At 46.1% G+C, this 22,581-nt stretch overlaps 1 protein-coding gene across 2 annotated transcripts in view; it reads left to right on the top strand.

The window, feature by feature from the left end:
* BTAF1 (B-TFIID TATA-box binding protein associated factor 1) overlaps positions 1 to 22,581 on the top strand; it is a 2,675,064-nt gene that overhangs the window by 960,557 nt on the left and 1,691,926 nt on the right. The gene's annotated exons all lie outside the window — the stretch shown is intronic.

Here is a 22,581-nt window from a genome sequence, read left to right as displayed (position 1 = left end):
GATTCCAGGGAGGAGTCCAGAGTTGGCCAAGCAGTGCTGTGCAACCTGTTTGCTTGAAGATGAGGTATGAGATGCTTCATGTTGAGATGTTAATATGCTTAATGTTGAGCCTTGCCACCTCCCGTGGTTGTGCATGTGTTTACTGCTTTGTATTCTTTATTCATGAGCATATGAATCCATGCCAGTCCCCATGCTGGAGAAGGTACAAGTTACTTACCTCGAACTGTTCTCCAGCATGGGTCTGGCATGGATTCACATAAGAACCCTCCGGCCTACCCTTCTGCGGCTCTTCTCTTGGTCCTACTGCCACTTTACGTGCTACCAAATCTGAAGATAGCTGCCAGTGGAGGGGCTTAGATAGAGGGCAGTCATTGGCTGGGGGCAGTAGGACCCAGAGACCAGTGATTGATTGCTAGGAGAAAGACATTTCAGAAATGAAACTGAAAATTATTTTTTTCGTTACCAAGTATTCCCTGCCTGACGACGGGGAATATTCATGAGAATGTGAATCCATGCCAGACCCATGCTTGAGAACAACAGTTGCAGGTAAGTAAGTTGTTCCTTACATGTCGCTTTTGGGAGCCATGGCGTTGTGTATTCCGCTCCTTCCAAATTGCTGCCTGTTCATGAGGCCAGTGTTGGAATTCCTCGCCAACAGGTGGTCGCTGAGTCGAAGATTATGGTCGGACAAAATAGTCATCGACGAGGGGTTGGTGGAAGCCCTTCGGTGGTGAACTTGTACAGACAATCCCGTACGGGGCATGCCCCTGCTGGGACCAGAGTTTCAGTTCACGATCGTGGCAGATGCTTCCCAGATAGGGTGGGGGTTGCACTGCGACAAGTCAGATGAGGGGCATATGGTCTCGGGATGAGATGTCGTATATGAATGTGCTTGAGTTGAGAGCAGTGTACTGGGCTCTGAAGTAGTTTTTCCCTCGTATTCGAGAAGCAGTGGTGAGGGTGTTGACCGACAATACCACCACGTTCTATTTGAGGAAGCGGGGCAGCATGCATTCCTGAACCTGTCAAAGGAGGCTCCTGAGGTCTGGCATTGCTCTCTGGCTCAAGGAATCCATATTGTAGCTTTTCATCTGCTGGGAGCTCTGAATGTTCAGGCAGACACGCTCAGTAGAGACGCCAATCGGCTGCACGAGTGGCGGCTGAAGACGCAGCAGGTGGCAAGAATCTTCCGAGAATGGGTGTCTCCCGCTATAGATTTGTTCGCCACAATGGAAAACAAACATTGTCTGGAGTTTGCCAGCAGAGGGGCTCATCCGGAGTCATTGGGGGACACGTTCCCGTGGACGGGCCTCTTTGCCTATGCATTTCCCCTGTTTCCACTAATTCGGTGAACAATCCATTGGGTCCAAAAATACCAGTGCATGGTGATTTTGGTTGCCCTGTTTTGGCCCAGGCAGGCGTGGGTTTCTGATCTCCTTCAACTAGCGGTGGAAGAGCTGTTTCGTCTAGGGGCGGCCCAAGATCTCCTGTCTCAGTACTGTGGCATCACAATCCGGCATCTCTCGGTCCAATAGCACTGCGAGTAGAGCGCTCACTTTGACATCTGTGCAGAACCTGCTAACGCAGTTTCGAATCCAGGCAGGGCCAAACTTATCCTTTCGAGGTAGATTAAATGAGCACCACACACCGTGGGTAATAAGCAGCGCTCAGATACCTGAAGTTTAGTTTCAGTGCTTTGGGTTACAGAAGGGAAGCGCATAACATACTTACCATTTATTAATGAGCATGCAGAGGTAAAAACATCCCATGAAAAGTGCAGAGGAGAGAGGCAATAGAGCAGGTTGGTGATGCCTCACCATATTGAAGGCAGCACCAACACGCAAGTATCAAGATGAGCAGTTTTACCTGCATGGAGCCTACCCCAGGTTGCAAGGGCGGCAGCATCAAGCAGGATACAAATATCAGATAGGCGGTTTGCGAAACAGGATGAGGGTGTGGTAAGCAAAATAATGAACCTGATGTGGAAAGTGGTCATAGACCAGAGCCATTGGTCGCGTCAGAAAGACCGAAATATATAAAGTGCAATCGGTGGCATCTGTCATGAGAAACATTTTACAAACTTAAAACGATGACTGAGCCAGCAGTACGAGTTAGGGAGAGGTGCGAGTTGAGATATAGCCGAATAGGAGATCCATTCTTCAAAGGTATTGGCAGTTTTCCAGATGGTAGCACGAGGGGACGGCGTACATTTAGGACCTAGTTCCGCATGTGGGTAAGTGAACATGCTGAATGGTGCGATGAGCATGTGCTCACGTAAGAGTGAAGAGCATAGTAGGTGGTTTTTGGAAGGCATAATTCGAGCAGCTTTTAAAGTGCACACTTTTGCAAATCCAGAGCAAAGGCAGGGAGAAGGACTGCAAGCCTTGAATAAACAGGCCTTTCAATACCGAGCTCCGCGTCACCTCGCGGCTCGGCCGGGCGTCGGCATTTGTAGAAGGCAGCAGCCAATCCGGCTGAGGGATGTAGCAGTGTGCCTCCAGCCACAGGCAAGCAGGACGTAGATGAAGTCGAAAATGCGGTGGCCATCCGTTCGATGTTCCAAGGTCTCCTTGCAGTAGTTGGAAAGATTACAGGCACTGTCCCTAGATGATGGACATCCTGCATGGCCAGAGAAGACTGGGAGAAAGACTGTGGTGCAATCATGTAAAATATCAGGTTTCACTGGCTCGGCTACAAATGTCACAGGATTGATGTATCTATGCATTTGACAGAATTACCTTGTATCCTGAAACTCTTTGGGTCGTCAAAGTCGACTTGGATTTTTCTAATATCTCAAAGACTGCATGCTCCATGTACAGTGTCACTGGGCAACCCATGGTAATGGTCGAAGACTTTTGAATTGAAAAAGCCGCCACCACTAAAGCTTGCTCACAAGGGAACTGTCCCTGTATCACTAGGTCTAGGGGTCTGCTATAGTACGCCCACAGTTTGTGGCCTAGCGATTTTTGCTGGGTCAGGACAGCTGTCCTTACCTGCCAGTCGAATGAGAAAACAAAAGATGGCTTGTTGTAATTCAGTGTTGCCAAGACCAGAGCATTACTAGCTGCCTTAAATTCCTGAAAGCAAGTTACCCATTCTTCACCTTCTGTGCTTCCTTAAGCCCCTGCAGTAAGGACTTCAGGTAACTAGATTAATCAAAGATCCATGGTCTACAATAGTTACAGAGCCCCCAAAACTGCTGCATTTGTTTCACTGTGACTGTCTGCAGTGTATTCCGAACTACGGTGGCTCTCTGGCATTACCTTCCTTCCTGCGGGTGAAATCACTTGCCCCAAATAAACTACCAGTCTGGCAACACTCCAATTTTTCTTTGTCCACTTTCTACCCTTTCTCCACAAGCAGGTTGAGGAGCGTTATTGACGCTCCTCCACACTCCTCCTCTGAAGTGCTAGAACGAGCAAATAGGCCAAGTTCTGAATTACTGTACTGGACACATGTAAATTCCCCAAATCCATTTGAACCACCCTGTTAAAGACACTCGGCCATTCACAGTACCCCTGGGGCAACCGTGTGTGCTCAGATCTCTGACCACAGTTCGAAAACGCTATGAGGGACTGAAAAAAATTGATTTTTTTAAAAATCAAATTCTTTGAAGTGGGTCGACACAGTAGGTAGGTTACAGAGAATGGTATCGGGATTCGGTACCAGTGGAGATTCGGCCTCTATTATTGAGGGGATGCAAATCCTGGACGATCCACCAACTGGACTCCTTCGCTTTCTTCACAGGGTAGTCTGGCCGTGTTACACAGGGACACAGAAGGTTGCACTATGCCTTGCTTTAACAACTCCATAATGGTCTCATAAATTCCCTCATCCGCCGTTCTAGACATGGGGTACTGCTTAACCCATGGCAATATCTCACCAGATTTCAAATATATTTCCACTGCTCAACGCTCTTCAGCAGCCCCACATCATGAGGATTGCTGGTTCATAAATTGTCCGGCACCTTTTCCAAATCCTCATTCCAATGTGGCGATTTACTTCTACCGATGTTCATGGTCTGTGGTACTACCCTTTGCTCTATTGCTATCTGGCAAGGCACCCCAATCTCAAAGACCATCTCTCCTGTGTCTTCGAACAATTGCTTGTCGGACACGTCCCTTAGCGATAAGGACGGATCGATGCACAGAACTGTGCTCCACTCTCTGCCTTGTTCATCTGTGCCTGTTAGAACCACCCAGGTCTTCTTGATCACTACTGCCTTAAAGAGAATCGTAACTATCGTGCCTGGTGTTATTTCCTGTGGCACAATAGGCCGTAGTAAAAACTGAATCGGTATCCGCCATGTCAGATTCCTGATCCTTTGGGACCCAACTCAACAAAACCAATACCCCATAAAGAAACAAAGTTTTTTTTTTTCTGGTGAAAAAGGTTCCGTCTTCTGGCCCTAGCGACAGACTCCCCATGCAGTATGGAGGAAAGGGGACTATGGACAAGGAGTACGTTGGTCACTACAGTGAGTAACTATTCATTTCTCCTATGTCTGTAACAGTGCCTGCGCTGGCATGGTCGGTTGAATCCCATGGGGCTGTATGGCCCCAGTAGATTGGTTCTGTTCAACCTGTGCTTGCTGCAATTGCACAGTCCCTGGGGCATATGGCAGGGGTCAGGGATTGCATCTGCTGAGTTCACATGTTAAAATACTGTGACCTGTTTTGACAAATTCGTGATGCGTGTCCCAACCTTCCGCACAACCAATACTGAAACCCATAGAACCCTCCATAGTAATTCCCATTGGCCCTTTAAACCAGGGACCCATTACTCCGAACCTGCCAAATGAACCAATTCCTCATGGAAATCCTTCCCAACCCATCGAAAACCCTCATTTGTCTTCGACCTGGAGTATACCCATCCACCCCTGGCCTACCCGATTAATCATTTAACTGTTTTTATTGCCCATGCTTTATCTCCAGAATTAGTAATTACTACCCCTTCTAAACAGATGTTTGCCTATTTCTTCCGAACCCGCTTGGCCTCTGCTTTTTGTGCCTGTTCTTTAACTTCCTTTTTTTTTTCTTGCCTCCTTCTACAAACATGCAGTGTGCTTGAATTTCCAGCCAACTCTTGGCCTTTATCCCTACCACCTGATCTAAATCGTGCTGAACGTCTGTGGAGTCCCTTCTTTAGCATGTAGTAGAAAATCGCCACACTTGTTCTACGCTTCTCCCGTCTCTGCCCTCCAGATCTCCTGAATTAACTGGATGTGTGCGGCAGGATCATCCAATGTCATCGTTTTTAAGATCAAATTTATATCCGGCGTATTGGGATCCATAATTTGCAGGGCCCCCTATACCTGTGACTTGTAATTAATTAAAGCTGCTCCATCGTGGGTATTTGTATCCAACTGAACTCCCAGATACCACAATCCACCAAAGCTGGTCTGACTGTTCCCCCATCAGAGCTGTGAATAAGCTTTTCATATCCCCTATGGCCAACTTGACACTGGTGGTATGTTTCTCCAATGCATGAAGACTTCCTTGCTCCTGAAGTGAGCGAAGGGAGTGTCTTTATCAAGTTATTCTGGTCCATGTGCGACCACGGGACGGATTTAATTTATTCATTGGGTATTTATAATGCACCTATGCACAATGTAATCCTGACCCCTCTGAAGTAACGGAAACTGCGTTACACCCTCTAATACTCGGACACCCCCCCTTCCCACCCTGTTACTTGCTACGGCCATGCAAGCATTCTGGCATATCCTTTGACTCCATGTTATACTCAAGTACCGATCTATGAAAGCCTCGTCAAAACAGGTTCATCCCTCTTCCTCTAAAACCACCAAGGACCACATTGACACACTTGTTCCGGCACTTGCGGATTTTTGCAACCACTCCTTTGCCTAAGGAACCTTCCCTTCCCCTCTGAAGCACTCCCTTGTGCATCCTCTTCTCAGGAAACCCACAGCTGATCCTTCTTGTCCAGCTAACTATTGCCCAATTTCCATTACTCCCTTTCTGGGCAAACTACTGGAAAGGTTGCCCACCTCTCAGCTTAACCTTCATTCTAATTATGTTGGCTGTCTCCATGACCACCAGCCTGGCTTCAGTGCTGCTAGAAGCACAAACTTCTCTCCTGAACATCCGCGAAGATCTGCTCTTCAACCTTGACTCGAACATTGCCTCTGTCCTCATCCTCCTCAATCTCTTCTGCCTTCGACAGGGTCAACCATACCATCCTGCTCAACCGTCTCCGTGATAACCTGGGTATCACTGATCAGGCTCTGGCCTGGCTGACCTCTTTCCTCTCTGATCGACCCTCCCATGTCCAACTTGGGTCCTTCCGATCATCTATCTTCCTCTCTACCTGTGGTGTTCCCCAGGGTCTAACCTCTCGCCCTGGCTTTTCAAACAATACCTGGCAACTCTCGCCCACTGCATTGCCATTTTCTGCTCAAGTTTCCAGTGCTACGCTGATGACGCTCCTAATTTTCAGGCTGCCCTCGTCCATCTCCTCTCCCTCCCATCTCTGGCATAACTGCCATTCAGAATTGGTGTGCTGCCAATGATCTTTGTCTGAATGCCAGCAAGACAGATCCTCATCGGCACACCTTCATCATCCTTTCCCCTCACTCTCTGGCCGGCCTCCCTTGGCCCCCTCACACCCCACCTGCAAGGCTTAGAACCTTGGGGTCATCTTTGACTCAACACTTTCCTTCTCCGCCCACATCTTTGATGTCTCTAAAAAGTCAAACTTCCTACTGCACCACCTAAGAGGTACTCTGCCTTTCCTCTCCTTCCTCCAGAAGCTCATGGTCTCCCAAGCTCTGGTTCTCTCTAGGTTGGACTTTTATAACAGCCTCTTTCTAAATCTACCTGCCTCTACTCTCCGCCCTCTGCAACTAATCCAGAACAGGACTGCAAGACTTGTCCTTGGCCTCAAGCCCTGGGATCATATCTCTCCAGCTCTGAAATCCTTCCATTGGTTCCTAGTGGATGCAAGGATTAAATTCAAAACCCTCTGCATTGCCCACAAGGCTTTCTGGGGCCTGGGGCCAAAATACCTTCATCTATCCCTCCACAAATACCTCCCCTCTCGAGCTCTTCGCTCCTCTACCTCTAACTCCTTCTCCCTCAGGGTCAGTCGTTTTTCAAAGAAACGAGCTGGGGGTAGATCTGTCTTCTGCTGGAGCCTCCCTCTGGTACAGCCTCCCTGCCATTCTAAAACTTGAGGAGAATCATCTCTGATTCCGGAAGCACCTCAAGACCTTCCTCTTTTCTTCTGCCTTCGCTCCCTCTCGCCCTTACTGATTTGTTGTCTCTTGGCACAGTGCACCTGGCCACCCTCTGTCCTCTGTGCCCAGTTACCTGCCACCCTCCCGCACTGCCTCCGGGGGCCACCCCTTGCACTGGGGTCTGTATCTGTACCCATACAGCACCCCCCTTTTCTTCCTGCACTTATAAGACCTACCCTGTCTGCTGCCTTATACCTAGCACTTGCCAATTGCTGCCTGCACTACCACTATTTGTTGCCTTTCAGTTATTTATTATTTATCTGTTTCTCCTTTGCTTTGCACTTTCCACTTCTCCCCCTTCCAAGCACCTTTCCCCTCCCTCTCTCCCATACACTTGCACGTTTTCAATGTCATTGGGCCTAGTAAGAGCGTTGTTTTGTTCTCCCCAGTTCCCCTCCCTTGTCGTGCTCTGAAACACTTGTGTAAGAGTGCAATAGAGATAAAATATCAATATCTCTATTGCTGCTACTGCAGCAGGAGGTTGGGCGACTATACCCTGCTCTCCCTGTTAGACATCCAATTCCCATTCATCCTCGTCACCTGCTCCTGTTACCACTTCCCCTGACACTTACTTATTCAGGCATAGAAGCATACTTTGCACTACCATAGGGTGCCAGCTCCTGTCCTCCCTGCTCCAACCCTGTACCTGTGACAGTATCCCTGTTCTACATGTCCCCATTGACCGCTTTGATAACAGATTTGTAATTGGTTTATTTATAACGCGCTGAATACCCAGAGGTTTCTAAGCGTGGACCCGGGTATCGAACCTGTGTTGCTCCGCATAGTCTTGCTTCCAAGGTGAGCGCGTTGCCCCTGAAGCCATTCAATCTAACAAGAACTTGCCCACGCCTCCACCTACCTTCCTTTACATCCCTTACCTGTCTACTCCTTTCTTCACGCTCGTCATTTCTCTGCCGCCCTATCAGCATTACCTCTTCCTCCGCTATCCTCAGCGATTCTTTCATTATTTTCCAACTCTTTTATCTCTACTGTTCTTCAGAACCTATCCTCTATCCTATCAGGACAAGGCCTAATCTTCTTTTTCTCCCTGCCATCTGCTCTTTTAGCTGCTGTCCTCCACTTTCTCCCACCCTTGATCTGTCTGCTAACCTAGCAGTCGGGCGAGTTAGCCTCTTTCTGCTCTCAACCTTTTGCAGCCTTGACCGTTGAAGGGTAACTCCTTGCACTTTCCCTTCTGTCACAATTTCTAGAAATTGTAGCTGATGGAGTAGTTACCTGTGCCTGTCTCGCAACCACTGAAGTAGCCGCGGGGAAAATGGAGGTTCGAACTCGGGATCTGAATAATACTCTGCCGGCTATAAAGGATAACACCCATATTGGGGCGATGCAGAAGGAATTCCTGCACCCTCCTTTTTGTCTTTCCTCCACAATTTTAACACTAAGGGCCTTCCCTCCTTTTTCATACATCCTCCATGGCATATTTAACCGCTTCTCTAATTTTAAACCCATGTGCATTGTAGTGAAGTATAAAAGTTCTCTAATATCCATGTATCGTATGCCCCCTCGATAGGCCAAGAATTGAGCATTTTACCCTTAGTTTCTTGCATCCATTCCCTGGGGTGTTTTAGAATATTCGTCCTTATAGCCAGGATGTACCTCGCACAAATGATTCAACGGATTCTCCATACGCCACTCCAATTTACCCAAACAGATTTCACAAAAAATAGCACCTAAGCCAAACCTGCTGCCTAAAAGTTACCCCTTTCCAGTTTTCCCCGCAATCACTCATCGTACTTTCTTATACCGCAATCACCTCGCTTCACTATTCCTTTTAATTATACTCCTCACTCTTGCACAAAAGGCAGCATCTCATCAAAACATAGGCTGACCGATATCTGAGATCTTCTTCACTCGAGTATAGGAGCGCAATGCTTTTCACGAGAGCACCACTGCTCTTGCTCTCCATCACTAGTACGGTATTCTCTACTACAAAAACGTCTTTTCCAGACTACAGGAAGTTGGTAGGTCATGACAACATTGCACAATACAGCATTTGTGTACAAACATAATTCATTTACAAGTGGCCTAAGCCATTTAACCCTAAACATAATTGTACATGGTTCATAGATACTTGAAGCAACATGAGGAAAGCGGTTTGCACACGTTCCCTTCCAACTATTGATAGCTATCTCATCCGCACAGCTTGCTAGCTCCGTTTAAACATTCTAATTTGTCTACCGCTTCAGCACGCATGGCCTCTAGTTTCACCCTGACAAAACAATTGAGAATCAAACACTGCTGCCGCCCCTTCACTGGCCAAAGCAAATGGCTGTATCCCTCTGCAAGACTTCAAAGCACTGAAATAGATTGCTTCTGTTCCCTGAGGAACTACTAAGCCTTGAGCAGGGCAATGTTTAACAGCTGACTTTCTGCCCCCTGAAATTAACTGCACGAATTGCTAGCTGCAGAGTCTAAATGAATTCATAAAAGCTTGCTACATACTGATTTATACATTCCCTTTGTATGTTGCGCAGTGTGCATGCATGTTTAATAAATAGTGCTTTACAGTGGGTTCTTCAGGGCAGGCCCCTTGTTTGCATGCGTAATACAAAACTCTTGTCACTCATTTTCTTCACATCTGGAATGTTTTATATTTTATTTGGCATTTTATCTTTCTATGCGAGTGCACATCTAATATGTATTAAATTAAACAAGTACCACTAAAGTAACACATCCCATCCACATTTAACTACACCTGATACATATGAAATTGCAATGTTGCACCCAGTTCGCTGCACCCCCGCCACAAATATGGCGTGCGAAAATGAACCGCCCTGCCCCCACCCATCATGGGGACCTTTCCTGACCACCCCAGCAAGTCCAGTGGCTTCCTCTCCTAAGAAGTCCAGAATGCACAAGGATACCACTCTAAAAAGCTCAAGTCAACCTCTGCCAAAGTGGCATCGACTCATGCACCAACGGCTGCTTCGTCTTAAAAGCATTACTCATCTATGCAGTCTACCAATACACTGGTCAGGCCTTCTCTCTCGTCTACGCCTCCATCAACGGCCCAAGGTATATCATCGATAAGTCTGCATCGACACGTGAAAGGTCTTCGATCCTCAGTAGACATGTGACCACAACCCCGTTGACGAAGTCTTCAACCACAAACAGGTCAACGGCACACAAGGCGGAGTCAACGACTCATCAGCTGGCAAGTTTCCATGTCATCCATCGCCGACTTAGACACCAACCATAACCTCCTCTGTCTACAACTAGCACCCTGCAACCACAGTTGGGACTGCCTGCTCTATTTAGGCCTCAGCTTCTATTTCCACTGGCCTTGGGTGTCCGGTGTAAGCTCTTTGGCGACCCCACATGAGCAGATACTTCAGGATACCGACCCCGATGAGCCAGTAGGGTGTTCTTTCAAGGGAGAACTTGAAACTGTGGAGTTGGAGAATGCAGTCTGGTAAAACATCGGCCATGCCTCCTCTTATGGCAGTGCCGGCATTGGTGGGGCTACCTCCTTCCACTCCAGCTGACTGACCACTACCAAGACAGGGCCCACTCGGGGGAGCCTAGTACTGAAATCTCCATGGACCTGCTTACCATGTTGCAGTCCTTTGTGTTTGAGCTGCAGCAGAGACTACTGGGTCCATCCACACCCCAACAAGGCCCGTGTGGATCACGTGATGCACCTACTCAACCTCCAGGGGACCAGCTAGCACCTGCCCCTGTACGTAATCTTGGACACAAACTGTGGATGTGTCCCAGGGAAATGCTTCCACGCACACCACTGGCACCTACAAGTTAGATGATGGTGAATCACATAATGTTCCCCTCTGGGATTCTACACCGGCAGAAATCGGATCCTTTCTTGCCTTCATATCTACCGCTACAAAGATGTTTGGCTTGGTTCCAGAGGATCAGAAGGTTTTAATTTTATAAAAACGACTGCTTTGCTAGAGGATTCCCAGGATGACAAACGGAAGTATTCATACAAGATATGAATCTATGAAAGATACAGATGCTGCAGAACAAGAGTTACAGGTAAGTAACGTATTCCTTTGTGTTGATTAAAATTGCTCACACTTCTGTGATTTTTCTGGTAGCCATAACTTCCGCGAGACATGTGAGCGAGCTCCAGGCGCTATCTGATAAAGCTCCCTGTTTGGTGTTTTCCAACCCGTAGGTTATTTTGCAGAGTGAGACAGTCCTTCCTCCCAATCAAGGTCCTTGTAAATTGGAGAAATGTGGTATAAAGTAATGTTTCAGTGGCACTACACCCCAGAGAAATTACACAGGTTTTGTCCAGGCATCTCTACGGAGAGGATGAGACAACCGGGGAGACTTGGATCACATCTGGTGGAAGTGTCCATGGATCTCTCACCCTTTTGGAAAGCAATGCATTCTACTGAAGCAATAAGCCTCTCACGGGGGGGCGGGGGTATTACCACTTCATTACCATAGTTAACAAAGGCCCCCTGGGGCATTACCTGAAGTTGTAATGCCCCCGTCCCCTCATGTGAGCGGTTTATTGCTGGGTACTAAAATAATTTTTCTTCTGCATTTTAGCGTGTCAAAACAGAAAAAAAAATGGAAAGAAATGGCTGCCGGGGAAGGGAAAACAGTTAGTTTTACCTGTCCAGGCGGGCCATTAAAAAAAGTAAACAATAAAATGGCCGCCATTGAAACAGAAGGGACTACAGGTCGTCCTTTCTGCCTTTCCCTGCCGGTGTCGCAAATCGAGGAGGGCTGGAGACAGAAGTGTTACCAGCGCGTCTGCTCCTGGAGAGGAGCGAAAAAGCAGGTAAGTGGAGGGGAAGGGAGGGAAGCACTTGCCTGATTCCCTAGCGGGGGAAGATGCCTCCATCAGTGAGGCGGCTCAGAGCAGTGGGAGTACCACCTTTTTAATTCCCCCAACCCCATCTCCCCCCGTTCAGACTCTCCTTATTGGCTGAGAGGCTGCCACACCCCTCCCCCGCTAGTTACTAATATGGAAAAGATCTTTGGTATGCAGATCAGGAGGGAGAATGGAGTAATGCATTCTAGGGATGTGTGATTCAGATTTTGAATCCATGGCAAAGCCTCAACGCAAGGGTGGCCCTAGTGGTGGTGGCACAGAGATGGAAGCAAAGGGATCCCCTAACCGCAACAAGATTGGTTTATAAAGTTCTCCAGAATGGGGCCTGGCATGGATTCAAATGCTCATTAATTTTCCCAGTCGTCAGGCCTGGAATCCTCAGTAAAAGAAAAGTTTCACTTTCACTTACAAACTGTTTCTCCTCTAAACCAATCACTACTCTGGGTCATACTGCCCCAGCCAATGGCTGCCCTCTCCCTAAGCCCCTCCACTGGCAGCCATCTTCAGATTTTTACTGCACGTTCAAGTGTTGAGTCCTTGAGTTTTGCTCAGTGAGCTATTCTACATTTTTTCTGCTATTTCGAGAAAAAGTCCTATTTTTGTCAAACAACTTGTGTGCTCTTTCCCTCCATTGGCCGACGAGCAGGAATCAGTTTGTCAGTGAATTTCAGTGCCCCTCAACGGCAAGGATCGTCAAGTTTTTGTCGAAGTTTCCAGAAGGTCATCTGGCCTACTACGCACTCCGGACCATGATGGAAGAGTAGAAACCTCCCTTTTTAAGCTATGTCCAGCTGTGGACTGCAGAATCTGTGGAGGACAAACACCTTTAGTGCCTCGGTCTCCATCCAGATCACAAGGAAGGAGATTGCTAAATCTGCCTCGGGTTCACCAAGAGACCCATGAATGATCGTCGCAGTAGACCTCTTCCCCGTTCCCCAAGCAGGGGCATGCCTCAACACGTGCCGGTCCGAGCAGCGGGCTTCTAAGTACTCTAAGGGCGCCCCATCCGTGGGGGCCCAAGACAAGGCCAAGCACTGCATGTCAGTTTCCGTCGGGTTTGCTGCGCAAGCGGGTCCCGCGATGGGCAAGGTGTGATCAACCTCACCATCTACCTCAATCTCCAGCCATCACTCCAGCTCCTCGTCAAAGTGGAAATCAGCCAACTAAGCCGGTTAAACTGCGGGAGAAGCCCGAGAAGCCTAGGGCGCAAGAAAGGGCATCCAACCTACACAAGAAGGCCCAGGAAACATCGTCAACGATCGAGATGGTGGTGGCTGCTCTCACGAAGGCCAAAGGGGCTGACCTGGTGAAGGTAGCCCCGACTGCGCCCGGTGTATCCCTACCCATGATGTGGGAGGCCTCGGTTGGGCTGTGGAGAGGACATCGGAAAAGAGGATGCCTTCGCTAAGCCCGAACCTGATCCCTCAGGATGCAAAAAAATGGGGGTGGAGGGGAGATTGGGAGGCCGCAGGGCAGGCCATGCTCCAAGTCACGGATGTTTTTTACTCGGACGAGGAAGACCAGGTGTCCATACACACAATCCAAGAAGACGTTGGGGATGACTGGGACGACCGTGCACATGCTGACGGCGCGGGGCTTAGTAGCCCTGCTGCTCCAACTCTTGTCGAGAGATGTATCGCTGAACATCCTTTTGACCCTGCACACGGTGGTGTTGGAAATTCGGAGGAGCATGCCGCTGGCTCCAGCTCAACCTCCGGCGAAAAAGAGGGAGCGCCCTCCATCGCCACCACATCAACCTCCACACCCGTGCCACATGGCTTCCCCCGCGGGGGACCTGTTGACGGCTACAGCGACGAATGACCACGATGGCTGCATCATCACAGCGGGTGAATAGCTGCAGCCGAATGCTTCCCCACTGGATGAGGTGGTCGTTTCATGCCATGGTTGCCAGAGCGTCCAAGCTCTTCCAGCTGACGTTCGAGAAGATCAAAAAGGAAGGTTGCCTGTACCAGAGGTGCAAGGTCAAAAGGAAGACCATTATGGCGGTGCCCCTATTGGACGACGTTTGGGAGAAGGTTCTGGCTCTGTTGAAAAACCTGGCCTCAGCCAAGCAGGATAAGCTGGAGGAAAAAGTACCCAGTGCTAGAGTCTGCACCCAGTGACTACGGTCGCAGCCGCTGGTGGACTCGGTATCGCCGGCTGTGAGGAAGAGATCGTCTAACCCCTAGTCTTCGTCGTCCATCCCTCCGGACAGCGAGGGGAAGAAGTTGGACGCCATGGGGAGAAGTGTCATCTACTCTGCGGCATCAACCATCAAGGCAGCCAACGCACTGGCGATCCTGGTCAGGTATGACCGGGAACTGTGGTACAAACTGGCCACGTTTCTGGAGTTCCTACCTGATGACAAGCTGGTGGAGGCAATCTCACTCCTCCAGGAAAGTGAAGTGGCATTGAACCATGCCATCACAGTGACCCTGCACATCGCAGACACAGGTTAGACAGATGAGGACCTGTGTCTGCCCCTGTCAAGGCTGGCTGAAGGCCACCAATTTCCGCCAGGAGATCCAAACGAGGGTGCTGGACGTGCCCTTTGGGGACAACCTCTTCGGGAACACTGAATCCTTACAGGCCATCAATACTGATACAGAGACTGCTCGTGGCCTGGACACTCCAACAGCACCACTCTTCCTTTCACGCATCAAGGTGGAAAGTGCGGCCGATCTGCGAAGGGTTTCGTTGGAGGTTCCTCGTTGTACAATCAACCCTCCCGGTCCACGACCCAGGCGGCCTATAGATGCCGTTGCATACCTTTTGAATGGAAGTGGCCAGCGATGTTGTCTCCCCCAAGGCAGAACGCAGGTGCCGAAGCAGGACTTAACTGGCCAGGACTTCAGACCCCCACCCATTCACCCCAGTGGAAGGCCGGCTGGCAGGATTCGTCAGCGAGTGGAAGATCTGCACCGACAGATGGGTGCTGGATGCTCTCGCCCACAGACATACGCTGGAGTTTCAGCAAAAGTGTCAGTGGATCCCTCCAGTGACCCTGCAGGAGCAGCACATCCCACAGCTCCTGCAGGCGGTACAACCATGCTGAGAAAAGGGGCGATAGAGATGGCTCTGAGATGACTCAAGGGCTCCAGAATCTACTTCAGATACTGACCGGGCCTGAAGGCCCTTTCTAGACCTGCAACGTCTCAACAAGTACCTGAAGTCACAAAAATTCTGGATGGTCACGTTGCAGCATGTGCTCTGCCAACTGGAGGAAGGAGATTTCTTGACGTCGCTGGATCTGGAGGACTCATACTTCCAATGCTACCTGCAAATCGGGACGTGGAAGTTCCTGCGCTTCATAGTACAGGGAAGACTCATTCGGCCTAAAGTCGGCACCCAAGGTGTTTACAAAGTGCCTGGCACCAGTGGCCGCATATCTACGTCTACAGGGGATACACCTGTACCTAGATGACTGGCTCCTCCGGGCCAAGTCAAGGGAAGTTGCTGTTGCAACGGGGGCAACCCTCTATCAAGGTGCATCCTGCTTGACATCATTTAAGAATGCGTTGTTCCTCAACAGTCTCCTGCCTGGGGTCACCTGTTGGGGAGAGGGTAGCGGCCATACTGGTGAAGGTGCAATGGCTGTTGTCACTGAAGACCGCCACGGTACGGACCATCAAGTCGCTACTCGGCATGATTACGTACATCTACCTTATCTGGCTCTGCAGGTTACGGATGTGGCCTCTTCAGATGTTCCTGGACGCTCACTTGATACACAAGACCGGAAGCTTTGTAGAGAAAGATCCGTCTCGACGAGAGTTCCGTTGGGCGATATGTTGGTGGGGTGTCCACTCGAAAATCGCCTGGGGCATAGGGTTCCAAAACCCCCTGTTAGGGAGAATTCTCATTTCATGGCTAATTTCCCTTACCTAGTGAGTCCCTCAGCAGCTTTGCTGGATCTCTGGAGTTGTTTCTTTCCTTTTCCCCACTCTTACTCGTGTTTTGCTATGTGGTTTGACCTGATTTTGTTATTGTTGGCTCTGGAATACACCACTTCAGTAGCCCCCTTCTTTGTGTGTGTCACACAGCACCTTCTGTGCAGTGGCACAAGGTTGTCGTTAAGACTTTCCACCGACTCCATTTCTGAGGTGACTACTGTCCCCCAGAAAAGGGTAAAGTTACCATTAACTTTACTTAGTCAAATTTAACCAGTACACACCATCTTACATGGAGTGCTGGAAGGGTTAACTCTTTTTTATCTGTACCTCCTAGAGCATTGTTTCGCTCTTAACATTTAGACATGGCTGGTGGCAGTGGTATCTACCCTAAATTTCCACCGCAGTTATCTTGTATAACCGTGGTAATATTGTAGGCTATTATGTTAATCTCTGAACTTAAACCCGCTTGACCAAATCCTTTTTCGTTTGGCTCCGGTCAGGTTTATTTGCCATTTCTTTTTGTTAAACTCCTTGTGTTTTACTTTGCGCGGCAAACTAGGTTTGCCTTCTTTGTTCACTGTCTTTTGGCGGGCTTCTACCTAGAAGCCCTCAAGGCTCCTGGGTGTCTAGGTGGGCTGAATGTGAGGGAGGGGTGTAGTTAACCCCTGCACAGGGTATCCTAGGAAACCCAAGTCGCACCTTGTCATGATTGGGCAAGGTGGTTGTCTGGGATGGACAACCCCCCTGCTGGGAGATTGACAGCCAGGCTGTGTGAATGGGGATTTTGCGCATAAAAGGCAGGTCTCTTGGGCTCGAAGTCAGAGTCGACACTGGAACTACAAGGAACCGACGAGAAGTGGATGAGAGGTCGACTGCTGCAACTACTCCGTACCGGTGAAGCCCTGCTGCAGTCCTGAGCTATCTACCCTTCAACGACTAAGAGGAGATCCAGTTCGGAGTCTTCTTCCTTTGAGCCTGGTGGGGATAACCAGCTCATCTTCTTCAGCCAGAGGTCGCCTTCGAGGTCGAAATCGCTGCACACTGCTGTAGTGGTCCAGATAGCCACCTGAAGAACCTCTCCTGTTTTTTTTATTTGGTTTATTACAAACCTTTCACCATCAGTAAAACTTTTCATCTTACAAAGAGATCTGTCACAGCCAGTCAACATCAAGCAGATATCGAGTCATAATCAACTTACAATAGCTAGTATATCCTATATAGGCTAGACTAAATCTAAGAAGCCATTTTCTTTTATATTTGTTACTTAAGATAAGTTTTGGCTCTCCTGAGATCATAAAGTTAAAAAATTGAATTAATTCACAGTACAATGTTCAATAAAATATTTACAACACTGCACGGTGGGTCCTTTTAGCCAATTCAGTTCAGTTTTTGTAATGCATTTCCTTCATCAATAAGGTCTAGCCTTTTTAGTGTGTGTTCCAGAAATTTGACTGTTGCGAAATTTATTTTTGGAGATTGGCAGGCATAGATTTTGCTCCACCATTTTTCTGCATCTAGGCCGCATAAGTCAGTGATATTACTGGTTAGGTACAAATTTCGCAGTTCTCTCAGTTCTGTGCAAAATAACACTAAGTGGTGTAGTGATTCTTCACCTTTATTGCACAATCTGCACTTTGTACATATTTTTTCTCTAGTATATCTTGCCTTTGTTGTTTTGTTTTGCAAGGTATTTAACCTGAAACGTAATAACAGATCTCTTTGTTTGGGGTTCGGAAACTTTCTCAGATAATCTGGTATGATAGTCATCACCCCACAATTAGATTTCAAGAGTGTATGCGTTTTTGATCGAGCTCTTTCCATTTCAGTCTTCGACCAGTCCTCAGCCCAAAGTGCTCTCTTTATAGCTATCAGGTTTTCTGCTAAAGTTTGGGCTTTGAGGGTAAATTCTGTCAGAGTTTGTTCATTTTCTCGTTTCCAATCTTCTACCACTTTTTCTTCATAGTTGTTGAATTTTATAAATAATTCGAATTGGGGCGGCATTGTATTATTCGTTATCTTTCTATACAACATTAGTTTATTATATCGGATGTGTATATATAACGATGTTAAGCCCAGTTCGTGTCTAATTACCGTCATTGGAGTAGCTTTTGGTATCGGTAGGATTTTTTTCCAGAACAAACCTTCTAGCATGGTCCAAAACTTCTCTGGGATATTCATACAGGTTTCTACTCCGTATATCAGTGTCGGAATTACTTTCAGTCTGTAAAATATGATCACTGGTCGAAGGGAGAATTTTCCATATCTTTTATTGATAATGGTAGCTTGTGCTGTTAGCTGTTTTGTCTTTGCCTTTAGCATCCTTTTCCAGGGCTCTTCATTTTTTATTCCACTTATTTGTGATCCCAAATATCTCATTTCGTCACATGGTTTTATCCAGGTTTCGTTTACTTTCCATTCTTCATTTTTAGTCTTTTTCCATCTTTTATCACCGAATATTAGTATTTCGGTTTTTTCTGCGTTTAATTCTTGGTCATTGTTTTCTATATATTTTCCGACTAGATTTAAAGCCCTTTGCAGACCAATTTGTGTGTGATCTAAAATTATCAGGTCGTCTGCATAGAGCAGATGGTTGATCGGTCTGCAATTCAATTTCGGTGGAAAAGTCCTGCTATTTCCAAAGCAGTGTTGTAGGTCTTCGATATAAAAGCAGAACAAAGTAGCTGCTAACGGGCATCCTTGTTTAAGGCCTTTTGTTGTTTTTATCTCCTTAGATAGATTACCATCTTGATCTAATTTGACTCTCATTGAGGTTTTGGCATACAGTTCTTTGATGGCTTTCAAGAGATCTGTCGGGCAGCCTTTAGAGGCCAATTTTTCCCAGAGGCGGCTTCTTTTCACACTGTCAAATGCTTGCCGTAAATCAATACTGGCTATGTACAGTTTGTGTTTATTTATATAGGCTCTTCTTTTCATCAGTCCTAGAATAAGCAGATTTAAGTTACATCCCACGTTCTCAACAAATCCTGATTGTCTTTTATCATATATATTAGAATCCTTAATCCACATTTTCAATTGTTTTAACAGAAGGGTGGCAAAGATTTTCCCAACACAATCTAATAGGGCAATTGGCCGATAGTTTTTCGGGTCCATCCTATTGCCTTTTTTGAAGATCGGGACAATAATGGCCGACTTCCATGATTTTGGTATTTGGCCTTGTTTCACAATCCTCTAAAAGAGTCTTTCACAGAAAGTTGCCCATTTTTCTGGATCTTCTTTTAACACTGCATTTGATAAACCATCAGGTCCTGGAGCTCTTGAGGAGCTCGCTCTTAAGATTAAGGACTTTATCTCCTCCTTATCGAAATGGATTTCCCAGGGGCATGATTTTTCTTCTTTAGTATTTTCCATATCCAGCGTTTCTGGCTCATTAAACAATTTTGCAAAATGCTCAGTCCATACGGTTTCTGATATTGGATTCGTGAGCGCCGCTGTTGATTGTTTATCATTTAGTAGGTCCCATAATGTCCTGCTATTTGCATTAGATATTGCTTTCTGCATCTCTTCAGCTTCTTGTTGTAGCAGTTGTGATTTATGGGCTTTCTGCCAGTTTTTGTATTTTTGTTTTCTTTTTTGCAGCATTACTTTCGTGTCTTTGTTCTTTCCATTTTTTAATGCACGTAGATCTTTTCTTAATAGTCTCTTTTCTATCGCTACTACTGGATCATATACATGTAGTTTTTTAGTTCTTGGTTTTAGGTATTTTCCAGAATATTGTCTAAATATCTGTAGCGATGTGTCATATTCTACAGACTTTTTTTCTTTGGATTGCCACTTTTCTAGATTTTCTAGTACAGTGTCAAAGTCACTTTTTTTCAACCTTAATCGATTTAGGCCATGTTCTAACTCTATTTTTACGTCCCATTTTTGCTTTATTCGGGTTTCCCAGTGTAGAAATTCGGCGATGATTGGTTCATGATCGCTGTAGTTTGAAGGTGTTATTTTAAAGCTTTGAATTTTCGCTAGTAATCGTTCACACACAAACATATAATCTAGTGTGTTACTTACAATGCCATTTGACCAGGTCTTTGCTGGCGGTATATCTCTATTCGTGTTCCCATTCAATCTATGTAATCTCCTTACATTCATTTCTTCATTCCATTTTTTTCCATGTTTGCGTTTTTGGTCATTTTTTTGGATTGTATCATGTTGGGTTGCTTTATTTTCTTCAAAGCAATCTGCGTTAAGGTCACCGCAGATGATGATATTTAGTTCTTTGTATGCTTCTATTTTTTCGTCTAAGCATTCCGTTATTTGGTCTATGAAGCATTCACTTTCGATGTTTAGGGGGTTCCAATAGACATTCAATATTAGCACTATTTGCTTGACTTTTGTAGCTTCGAGCTGGAAATTTATGACTGTTGCCTGTATGTACGGGTTAATATTCATAGATTCGATTACTTTTATTTCTGACCCGTTTTTGATTAATGTTAAAAGACCTGCAGATGGTCTTCCAGGCGCACTTCCTTTGGCGGGGTTGCATAGCACAGTGAATCCTTCCTTAAATGGGGCAATTTTTAACCAAGATTCTTGTATACATATTATATCTAGCTCGTTTAAGGATGGATTGAAATCATTAAAGAGATGGCTGTGACCTCTGGTGTTCCAGCTTCCTATTTTCCATCGATCAGTGTAGACTTTTTTGGATGGCTGTAATTTTGGTTTAGTAGCAAGAGTGCCAGCTAGCCAATTCCAATATTTCGGGTCCTCTTTTGTTATTTGTTGGGGATTTGTTGATTCACTTGTTTTTTGGGTTCTTCTTATGGTTATTTTTATTTTGTCTAAATGCTCTTTTTCATGCCTTTGAATCTGATCTTCATTTCCATTTCTTTTTGGTATTCTATTTGGTGGTTCTGTGGTTGAATATGTTGTGTTTTCACTTCCACCTGGATCACTCTGATCATGCTGGTACTTCTCTCTCTGATTTGACTTTCTATTTTCAATTTTCGATTTAAAGTAATGTGCTTCTTCATCTTCCGAGAATTTCCTCTCAAAAAGCACAGTTTTACTTTTTTCACTGGTTCCTGGTTTATCATTGAAGTTTTGGTGATCTACTGGTTCTGAGATTTTGAAGCCCAGTACTCGAAAGTTCTCATGTGCCTCTAGCATGATGGTGGCAAGTAACACTGAGTTCGTCGTAATTTCTACCAGGTCGACCCGCGTTTCTTCAGGGAAGCTTACTGTCAGTATTTCTTCTGATTTTATTGTTTTCAGTTGTGGAATGTATTGTAAGAGTTTCATTACTGCTGATCTATTGAGTATCAGACCATCCGAATTTCTTGCTATTTTTTCGAGTATTACAACCCTATTTTTCAGTGGTTTAGGTTTTTGCTTCATCCATTTATGCTTTGTCGGTGGTTCTAGCATTTCCTTGTTTGTCGCTCAAGAGCCAATTCTCTTTTCTTGTTTCATTTTGTTGTGCGTTGTTTAGATTGAACAGTTGTACGTTTTATTGTGAAGAGCATTCATTCATTTCTTTCGCTTTAGAGTATTTTTCTGTGCATTTTTTAATTTTTCACTTAGGGTTAGAAAATCTTCTTTATTCACAACCCTAGGATCAATGCATACTTCAGCTTCATAAATATTAAAATCCGTTATTACTCTTTCCTGTATTTCGTTTGTATATCCAATTCCGTCGTCATAAACAGAGCAATCTAGGAGTTCTTGGATAGATCCATCATGTAAATTGTCGTCTTCTGAAGATACAGAGACCGTTTGGCTCTTTTCTAAGGTCAACTGAGAGTGGTTCTCTATTAGTTTGCTGCATGGTATGGTGGTGTGCGACTCATCTTCTATTATATCTTTTGAGTTTCGCAAGAAACTCCTTGACCCGCCAATCTTCTTCTTTTCTTTGAGGATCGCATTCTTTGTTTTACATGTGCTTTTTTGGCCTTTCTTTTGTGTAATATTTATATTTGTTACTTCTGTCTTCTTGCTTGTATTAGAATCAAATATAGGAAAAGCACTTGTTGCCACTTTTCCTGCATTTTCCAATGGTTTTCCAGCAGTCTCGGATGTGATATTTTGGCTCCTTTCATTCTCGATCTGTGTTTGTTTCGGGATTAATCTCGTATTTGAGGGCATAGTCATGGGCTTCATGATCTCCATGTTCTTCGGACTGTTAGTTCAAGTCCGGACACAGATGGAGCATGGTGGACTTCTCTTTGCTCTTCATGTGTGTACGCTCCTGTTTTTGAATCAGTCCTGATCGGGTGGAGAGCTAAAGTTGTAATGATTTCCCGAATCCCTTCTAGAAAATGTTGTTTGTCGGTTTTCGCGTCTTGCAATAAATCAATCAGTGTTTTTAGAACCACTCCCTCCATTTCTTTCTCTCGGCTTTGCTTTTCTTTAATATGATCCATGACTGATTCCACGTAGATCAGTTTGCTGTTCATTAGGGCAATCATTGTCGATTGATCTCGTTGGTTTTCAGTTAAAGTTTCATATAATTTTAGGAAAGGATCCATAGTTATCAATACAGATGCTATGATTGCTTCCTGTGTCTCTTTTAACCACTTTTTTTCATTTGTCGTTCCATAAGTAATGCCATTTTTTCGTCTTTGTAAGGTTTTTTTCTTCTTCATGTTTCT

This window comes from Ambystoma mexicanum, chromosome 8 (genome assembly GCF_040938575.1).
Source record: "Ambystoma mexicanum isolate Mex_15411 chromosome 8, UKY_AmexF1_1, whole genome shotgun sequence".
Taxonomy (NCBI): domain Eukaryota; kingdom Metazoa; phylum Chordata; class Amphibia; order Caudata; family Ambystomatidae; genus Ambystoma; species Ambystoma mexicanum.
Note: the sequence above shows the minus strand (reverse complement) of the source record. Positions and strands in the feature narration are given on the sequence as shown.